This window comes from Pseudochaenichthys georgianus, chromosome 5, assembly GCF_902827115.2.
Source record: "Pseudochaenichthys georgianus chromosome 5, fPseGeo1.2, whole genome shotgun sequence".
NCBI classification, from domain to species: Eukaryota; Metazoa; Chordata; class Actinopteri; order Perciformes; family Channichthyidae; genus Pseudochaenichthys; species Pseudochaenichthys georgianus.
In genome coordinates this window covers 16,944,718-16,954,788 of record NC_047507.1, presented here as the reverse complement: position 1 = coordinate 16,954,788, position 10,071 = coordinate 16,944,718, and positions in this window count along the sequence as shown.

Here is a 10,071-nt window from a genome sequence, read left to right as displayed (position 1 = left end):
CATATGGTGACGCTGGGGAAGGACCCCTCTGATGATTTTGTTTTGGAGTATTTCAACTCTACATGCGGGGTTTTTCAGACATCCTTGCGGGTGCCTCTGACTGCTTGGCTGAAAATGATTGATGGAAAAGCTACAAAGCTTAAAGAACTTTTTTAAATAGAGTCAGACATCGACATTATACTGGTGAAAAAGACTCTCACTTTTGCAGAGGACTCCGCCTCCCAATCAACATAACAAGTCACACCCTCCTCACCAGATCAATTAAAACTAAGGACCCCTCAAAGAAAAGCATTGTGTATTCTACCTATGTAAAAAGAGCGTCAGGGTTGTCTTACGAAAATGTGTTATCTCTGTATCAAGATGATGTGTTTAAAAATGAATTTTGTGAAATATACCAACTGTGTGAGAGACGTCATAAAGACACTCATTTTAACCACAGTGTTTGTTCTCTACAAATGTTTGAAGATTGTTACAAAATGTAAAAAATTAAAATAAAAGGTCTGGAGACAAAATGTATTCAGGTGACTCTGTCTTTATTAAACAAAAATATAATACAAATGGTTTAGAGGGTAAAAATGTAACCATCTTGGACTTAATAGTCTAACAAAATACTTTATCTGAATACATTTGTTCTTTTTAAGCGTACTTTTTGAAATTATTTATAAATTATTTCAGTGGAACAATCCAGTTTTTGTTAACATCAATGTTTTTTTCTCTTTTCTTGTGTTACTAAGATACTTTTAAACACACTTTGGCGTATGCAACACTTGTTCAGTTAAACAAGGTTTTTTCTTTTTCTGATAAACTTACATATTTTAGTTATTTTTCTGCTACCAAGATACTTTAAGATACACCTTGATGCACGCAACACTTAACAAAAGGGTATAATATGAAGTACTTGGTAAGGAAGGGGTTTTTCTTTAAGGGGTGCAACACTTTAGAACAGGGTAAAATATTCATACATTTGTAATGAATTGAATTTTCTTTCTTTTGATTTTCAACATACTATTTGTACACAATGACTTTTCCAAACTATACTTTTCTGACTTTTTCCCTAAAATCTTGACAAACTATTACTTATTCTTAAATTTGACCTCTTGCTGCTTGGTTGGAAATGATAGATGAAAAAGCTACAAAGCTTAAAGAACTTTTTTTTTTTAAACTCTCAATTCTACAGATCGCTCCCCCCATTCTACGCAATAAGCCCCACCCTCCACTCAGCAAATCATCTAAAACGAAGGACCCCACTAAGACGACAGTTGTAAACTAGCCGTGGATCTGAGAAAAACCAAGACTCCCCCCGTGAGTTGCAGCAAGGAACAGAGTCCTGGACTACCATCATCACCACCATTCTGGACACCTGAATCTTGCAGTACTACTGCTGCTGATGTTACTCCTAGGGCCAAGACGTCTCTGTTTAGGGACACAGTGAAATCGGAGTTGTTTCATATTCTGGAGAGGGTGCTGTATCGGTACAGAGAAGAAATATGCAACGGATGCCGAGTCAGTCACCCCGGCCAGAGGCAACACGATTGTCTGAATGACATGCCCGAATTCTTCTTCAGAAACAATTACAACGCGTTAATGAAAAGACTTTGGCTCGCCAACTTCATTACTGTGATTGACCAGAGTCTTATTGAGAAAGGCATTTGCGAGGATGAACGGAGGATCCGACACGCTTTGGAGGCTTTCCTGCACAATCTTATAAATTGCAGACGCCTCAAGGAGAGACTTGAAAAGATCCATATCGAGTTGTATGGAGAAGACTATTAACCAGCAGTTGACTGAAGCCAGGGACTTGTTCGATACATTGACTTTTTTCTTTAAAGTAAAATAAAAATGGGAAACTACTATGCAAAACGCTCTGTATATATTGATCAGAATGTAGTCAATACCCTTTTAATAAGTGTGGTGATGAGCACGATTGAAAACAAAATGAGTAGGGACCCCTGTGTAAAAAGAATGGCCGAAGTTTGTAAACTGCAAGACATTTGGATATCGTTCGTTCTGGCAGTACTATTCCGGGTCATTGGGAAACGATTGTAAACGAAACATTTAAAGTGGTCCTGGAATCTTCATTTTCCGAAACATTCTGTAACATTATCTCAGAAATGAAACAAACATCAAAAGTGTATCATGTGCTCTCATTGTATGCTCTGTTTGTAGATGTAATGCATATTTGTGTCGAAAACAGCATACACATGAATATTTTGACTGAAGTGAAAAAACTCCATCACGATATCTCCAGTAATATGGGGAATTCTAAGCTGGAGACGGTCCTGGGGATGTTACAATCAGTATAACTATTGATTTTGTGTGTGAAAAATAAAAAAAGTGTTTTTTTACATTTAAAAACTGTTGTCTTCATTATAGCAAGGGGAGCGTGTCTGATACATGTGTATTACAGTCCTTCTTTTTGTTTTTTTTCAGTGTTTTCTGTGTCTGTACACACAAAGCACAAATCATTTAAAACAAACCCTGAATCAAATTTAGAGAGGACCATTAAGAGTCAGATGCTTGACGAAATCTACTAAAACAAAGTACTTCATTATCTACTTTTCAGCTATTATACACAAAAGTGTATCTTTCAGTAACTTTTCTCAAAAAATGTAAGCATAAATCTGTCAAATGTTCAAAACAGCCTTGTTTCACTGAAATAGCCTCAAAATCACAAACTGCCATTAAGAGTCAGATGCTTTACGGAATCTAATAAAACAGAGTACTTTCATGGTAGTGGTCAGATTTTTAAAAAGAAAAGTGTATCTTTCAGTAACTTGTATAGTGTATATGCTTGACGAAATCTACTAAAACAAAGTACTTCATGGTAGTGGTCAGATTTTATACACAATAGTGTATCTTTCAGTAACTTTCTCAGAGAATTTAAGCATAAATCTGTCAAATGTTCAAAACAGCCTTGTTTCACTGAAATAGCCTCAAAATCACAAACTGCCATTAAGAGTCAGATGCTTAACGAAATCTACGGACACAAAGTCTACTTCATTATCTACTTTTCAGCTTTTAAATACAAAAGTGTATATGCTTGACGAAATCTACTAAAACAAAGTACTTCATGGTAGTGGTCAGCTTTTATACACAATAGTGTATATTTCAGTAACTTTCTCAGAGAATTTAAGCATAAATCTGTCAAATGTTCAAAACAGCCTTGTTTCACTGAAATAGCCTCAAAATCACAAAGTGCCATTAAGAGTCAGAATCCTAATTAAATCTACTAAAACAGAGTACTTTCGTGGTAGTGGTCAGCTTTTAAAAAGAAAAGTGTATCTTTCAGTAACTTTCTCAGAGAATTTAAGCATAAATCTGTCAAATGTTCAAAACAGCCTTGTTTCACTGAAATAGCCTCAAAATCACAAACTGCCATTAAGAGTCAGATTCTTAAGGACATCTACTGACACAAAGTACTTCACTATCTACTTTTCAGCTTTTTTAAGTACAAAAGTGTATCTTTCAGTATCTTTTTTGAGAGAATTAAGCATAAATCTGTCAAATGTTCAAAACAGCCTTGTTTCACTGAAATAGCCTCAAAATCACAAAGTGCCATTAAGAGTCAGAATCCTAATTAAATCTACTAAAACAGAGTACTTTCATGGTAGTGGTCAGCTTTTAAAAAGAAAAGTGTATCTTTCAGTAACTTTCTCAGAGAATTTAAGCATAAATCTGTCAAATGTTCAAAACAGCCTTGTTTCACTGAAATAGCCTCAAGATCACAAACTGCCATTAAGAGTCAGATTCTTGACGAAATCTACTGACACAAAGTCTACTTCATTATCTACTTTTCAGCTTTTGAATACAAAAGTGTATATGCTTGACGAAATCTACTAAAACAAAGTAGTTCATGGTAGTGGTCAGCTTTTATACACAATAGTGTATCTTTCAGTAACTTTCTCAGAGAATTTAAGCATAAATCTGTCAAATGTTCAAAACAGCCTTGTTTCACTGAAATAGCCTCAAAATCACAAACTGCCATTAAGAGTCAGATTCTTAAGGAAATCTACTGACACAAAGTACTTCACTATCTACTTTTCAGCTTTTTTAAGTACAAAAGTGTATCTTTCAGTATCTTTTTTGAGAGAATTAAGCATAAATCTGTCAAATGTTCAAAACAGCCTTGTTTCACTGAAATAGCCTCAAAATCACAAAGTGCCATTAAGAGTCAGAATCCTAATTAAATCTACTAAAACAGAGTACTTTCATGGTAGTGGTCAGCTTTTAAAAAGAAAAGTGTATCTTTCAGTAACTTTCTCAGAGAATTTAAGCATAAATCTGTCAAATGTTCAAAACAGCCTTGTTTCACTGAAATAGCCTCAAAATCACAAACTGCCATTAAGAGTCAGATTCTTGACGAAATCTACTGACACAAAGTCTACTTCATTATCTACTTTTCAGCTTTTGAATACAAAAGTGTATATGCTTGACGAAATCTACTAAAACAAAGTAGTTCATGGTAGTGGTCAGCTTTTATACACAATAGTGTATCTTTCAGTAACTTTCTCAGAGAATTTAAGCATAAATCTGTCAAATGTTCAAAACAGCCTTGTTTCACTGAAATAGCCTCAAAATCACAAACTGCCATTAAGAGTCAGATGCTTAACGAAATCTACGGACACAAAGTCTACTTTATTATCTACTTTTCAGCTTTAAATACAAAAGTGTATATGCTTGACGAAATCTACTAAAACAAAGTACTTCATGGTAGTGGTCAGCTTTTATACACAATAGTGTATATTTCAGTAACTTTCTCAGAGAATGTAAGCATAAATCTGTCAAATGTTCAAAACAGCCTTGTATCACTGAAATAGCCTCAAAATCACAAACTCCCCTTAAGAGTCAGATGCTTTACGGAATCTAATAAAACAGAGTACTTTCATGGTAGTGGTCAGCTTTTAAAAAGAAAAGTGTATCTTTCAGTAACTTTTTGAGAGAGTTAAGCATAAATCTTTCAAATGTTTCAAAACAGCCTTGTTTCACTGACATAGCCTCTAAAATCACAAACCGCCATTAAGAGTCAGAATCTTAACGAAATCTACGGACACAAAGTCTACTTCATTATCTACTTTTTCAGCTTTTTAAACACAAAAGTGTATCTTTCAGTAACTTTCTCAGAGAATTAAAGCATAAATCTGTCAAATGTTTCAAAACAGCCTTGTTTTACTGACATAGCCTCAAAATCACAAACTGCCATTAAGAGTCAGAATCCTAACGAAATCTACTAAAACAGAGTACTTTCATGGTAGTGGTCAGCTTTTAAACACAAAAGTGTATATTTTCAGAAACTTTCTGAGAGAATTAAGCATAAATCTGTCAAATGTTCAAAACAGCCTTGTTTCACTGAAATAGCCTCAAAATGACAAACTGCCATTAAGAGTCAGATGCTTGACAAAATCTACTGACACAGAGTACTTTCATGGTAGTGGTCAGCTTTTAAACACAAAAGTGTATCTTTCGGTAACTTTCTGAGAGAATTAAGCATAAATCTGTCAAATGTTCAAAACAGCCTTGTTTCACTGAAATAGCCTCAACATCACAAACTGCCATTAAGAGTCAGATTCTTAAGGAAATCTACGGACACAAAGTACTTCACTATCTACTTTTCAGCTTTTTTAAATACAAAAGTGTATCTTTCAGTATCTTTTTTGAGAGAATTAAGCATAAATCTGTCAAATGTTCAAAACACTCTTGTTTCACTGAAATAGCCTCAAAATGACAAACTGCCATTAAGCAGGGGGGAGACCACAAATAAAAAAAAGATGCGTGTGAAAGGGATTACACAAACGCATCCTTTTTTGATTTGTGGTCTCCCCCTGTCTTGTCACATAGATTATACTATCTGTGTCGTAGTAGAAAACTCTGTGCTGTAATTTCTCCAATTCACTGTACAGTTTCAGCCAGTTTGTATGCTATTTCAGTGAAACAAGGCTGTTTTGAACATTTGACAGATTTATGCTTAATTCTCTCAGAAAGTTACCGAAATATACACTTTTCTTTTTAAAAAAGCTGACCACTACCATGAAAGCACTCTGTTTTATTAGATTTCGTCAAGCATCTGACTCTTAATGGCAGTTTGTCATTTTGAGGCTATTTCAGTGAAACAAGGGTGTTTTGAACATTTGACAGATTTATGCTTAATTCTCTCAAAAAAGATACTGAAAGATACACTTTTGTATTTAAAAAAGCTGAAAAGTAGATAGTGAAGTACTTTGTGTCAGTAGATTTCCTTAAGCATCTGACTCTTAATGGCAGTTTGTGATTTTGAGGCTATTTCAGTGAAACAAGGCTGTTTTGAACATTTGACAGATTTATGCTTAAATTCTCTGAGAAAGTTACTGAAAGATACACTATTGTGTATAAAATCTGACCACTACCATGAAGTACTTTGTTTTAGTAGATTTCGTCAAGCATATACACTATACAAGTTACTGAAAGATACACTTTTCTTTTTAAAAATCTGACCACTACCATGAAAGTACTCTGTTTTATTAGATTCCGTAAAGCATCTGACTCTTAATGGCAGTTTGTGATTTTGAGGCTATTTCAGTGAAACAAGGCTGTTTTGAACATTTGACAGATTTATGCTTACATTTTTTGAAAAAAGTTACTGAAAGATACACTTTTGTGTATAAAAGCTGAAAAGTAGATAATGAAGTACTTTGTTTTAGTAGATTTCGTCAAGCATCTGACTCTTAATGGTCCTCTCTAAATTTGATTCAGGGTTTGTTTTAAATGATTTGTGCTTTGTGTGTACAGACACACAGAAAACACTGAAAAAACACAAAAAGAAGGACTGTAATACACATGTATCAGACACGCTCCCCTTGCTATAATGAAGACAACAGTTTTTAAATGTAAAAAAATACTTTTTTTATTTTTCACACACAAAATCAATAGTTATACTGATTGTAACATCCCCAGGACCGTCTCCAGCTTAGAATTCCCCATATTACTGGAGATATCGTGATGGAGTTTTTTCACTTCAGTCAAAATATTCATGTGTATGCTGTTTTCGACACAAATATGCATTACATCTACAAACAGAGCATACAATGAGAGCACATGATACACTTTTGATGTTTGTTTCATTTCTGAGATAATGTTACAGAATGTTTCGGAAAATGAAGATTCCAGGACCACTTTAAATGTTTCGTTTACAATCGTTTCCCAATGACCCGGAATAGTACTGCCAGAATGAACGATATCCAAATGTCTTGCAGTTTACAAACTTCGGCCATTCTTTTTACACAGGGGTCCCTACTCATTTTGTTTTCAATCGTGCTCATCACCACACTTATTAAAAGGGTATTGACTACATTCTGATCAATATATACAGAGCGTTTTGCATAGTAGTTTCCCATTTTTATTTTACTTTAAAGAAAAAAGTCAATGTATCGAACAAGTCCCTGGCTTCAGTCAACTGCTGGTTAATAGTCTTCTCCATACAACTCGATATGGATCTTTTCAAGTCTCTCCTTGAGGCGTCTGCAATTTATAAGATTGTGCAGGAAAGCCTCCGAAGCGTGTCGGATCCTCCGTTCATCCTCGCAAATGCCTTTCTCAATAAGACTCTGGTCAATCACAGTAATGAAGTTGGCGAGCCAAAGTCTTTTCATTAACGCGTTGTAATTGTTTCTGAAGAAGAAATCGGGCATGTCATTCAGGCAATCATGTTGCCTCTGGCCGGGGTGACTGACTCGGCATCCGTTGCATATTTCTTCTCTGTACCGATACAGCACCCTCTCCAGAATATGAAACAACTCCGATTTCACTGTGTCCCTAAACAGAGATGTCTTGGCCCTAGGAGTAACATCAGCAGCAGTAGTACTGCAAGATTCAGGTGTCCAGAATGGTGGTGATGATGGTAGTCCAGGACTCTGTTCCTTGCTGCAACTCGCGGGGGGAGTCTTGGTTTTTCTCAGATCCACGGCTAGTTTACAACTGTCGTCTTAGTGGGGTCCTTCGTTTTAGATGATTTGCTGAGTGGAGGGTGGGGCTTATTGCGTTGAATGGGGGGAGCCATCTGTAGAATTGAGAGTTTAAAAAAAAAAAGTTCTTTAAGCTTTGTAGCTTTTTCATCTATCATTTCCAACGAAGCAGCAAGAGGTCAAATTTAAGAATAAGTAATAGTTTGTCAAGATTTTAGGGAAAAAGTCAGAAAAGTATAGTTTGTCAGAAATATGGAAAAGTCATTGTGTACAAATAGTATGTTGAAAATCAAAAGAAAGAAAACTCAATTCATTACAAATGTATGAATATTTTACCCTGTTCTAAAGTGTTGCACCCCTTAAAGAAAAACCCCTTCCTTACCAAGTACTTCATATTATACCCTTTTGTTAAGTGTTGCGTGCATCAAGGTGTATCTTAAAGTATCTTGGTAGCAGAAAAATAACTAAAATATGTAAGGTTATCAGAAAAAGAAAAAACCTTGTTTAACTGAACAAGTCTTGCATACGCCAAAGTGTGTCTAAAGGTATCTTAGTAACACAAGAAAAGAGAAAAAAGCATTGATGTTAACAAAAACTGGATTGTTCCACTGAAATAATAAATAAATAATTTCAAAAAGTACGCTTAAAAAGAACAAATTTATTCAGATAAAGTATTTTTGTTAGACTATTAAGTCCAAGATGGTTACATGTTTACCCTCTAAACCAGGGGTGGCAAACTCATTTCAGTTAAGGGGCCACATACTGCCCACTTTGATTAAAGTGGGCCGGACCAGTAAAATCATAGCATAATAACCCACAGGCCCTACATAACGACAATATTTCTGTTTAAGTGCAAATAAGTAGGCTCCAAGTACATTCGGAAAATGTCCACATGTAATGAGACGCAAAACGTTATGAACAAACTGACATTTATTAAGAAAAAACAAGTGCAATTTCAAGAGCTACATATATGTTCTTTACAACAGATCACAGTTTCCACCTGAACTGACTCACCACAAAATACAAATAAAAACGTGGGAGCTATTAAGTGAGGAGTTTGAGTTACCTCCCTTGCCTTGAAGATATAACATTTCTATATTTTAAAAAGAAGTTGGGGCAGTGCAGCCACAGTGTCACATCAAATCAAACTATTGTTTGCCTAATGCAGCTGCTGATTGACATTATAATACACAATGTTCTATGACAGAATAATATAACATGTTCAAATATTTCAGTAGGTTCTTATTTTCACGTCACTGATTAATTTGCTCCTGAAACTTGACATCTTTTAGCCCTCACAAGGGCATCAATATCAGACTTAAAATCCTGACTAGCAGCCAATTGAATGAGTTCATTCAGGCACTTGTGTGTGAGTCTTGAGCGCAGCTTTGTTTTAGTAATGTTCATTACAGAGAAAACCTGTTCACAAAGGTAGGTGGTCCCAAACATGCTCAAAACCTTTGCTGCCAGGGCTGTCAATTTGGGGTATCCTGGCAAAAGATACCGATAAAATGTGCCCAAGTCCGATGAGGCAAATTTGTCCTTTAAATCCGGATCACATTGTAAGTCGATTATCTCAAGTTGTATGTCGACGGGCAGATCCGCAGCCTTAACTGCAAATGGCGCAGCAATTCCGTAATTTTGTCTTTGTACCGACTCATGTCAGCAGTAACTCCGGTCATATGCACATTTCTTAGATGAGGGAAATGAGCAGGGTCACCACTTGACAGCTGTGTCTCCCACAAAGCCAGCTTCAATTTAAATGCGCGTATGCTGTCATAATATTCTGTGACAACTTTTTTGCGACCTTGCATCGTTATATTCAGATTATTCAAGTGCTCTGAAATATCCACCATAAATGCAAGGTCCTGCAGCCATTCTGGGTTTTTTAATTCATGCACTGGCTTACCCTTTTTCTCCATGAACTGTCCAATTTCCTCCCGTAGATCAGAAAAACGCTTCAGCATGGCACCTCGGCTCAACCACCTTACTTCAGTGTGATATGGTAGGCTACAGGTGATGTCTTTATCACTGAGGAGGCTGTCGAACTGACGGTGATTCAGCCCTCTGGCTCGGATGAAATTAACAGTTTGGACAACCACTTTCATGACGTGATCCATTTTTAACGTCTTGCAAC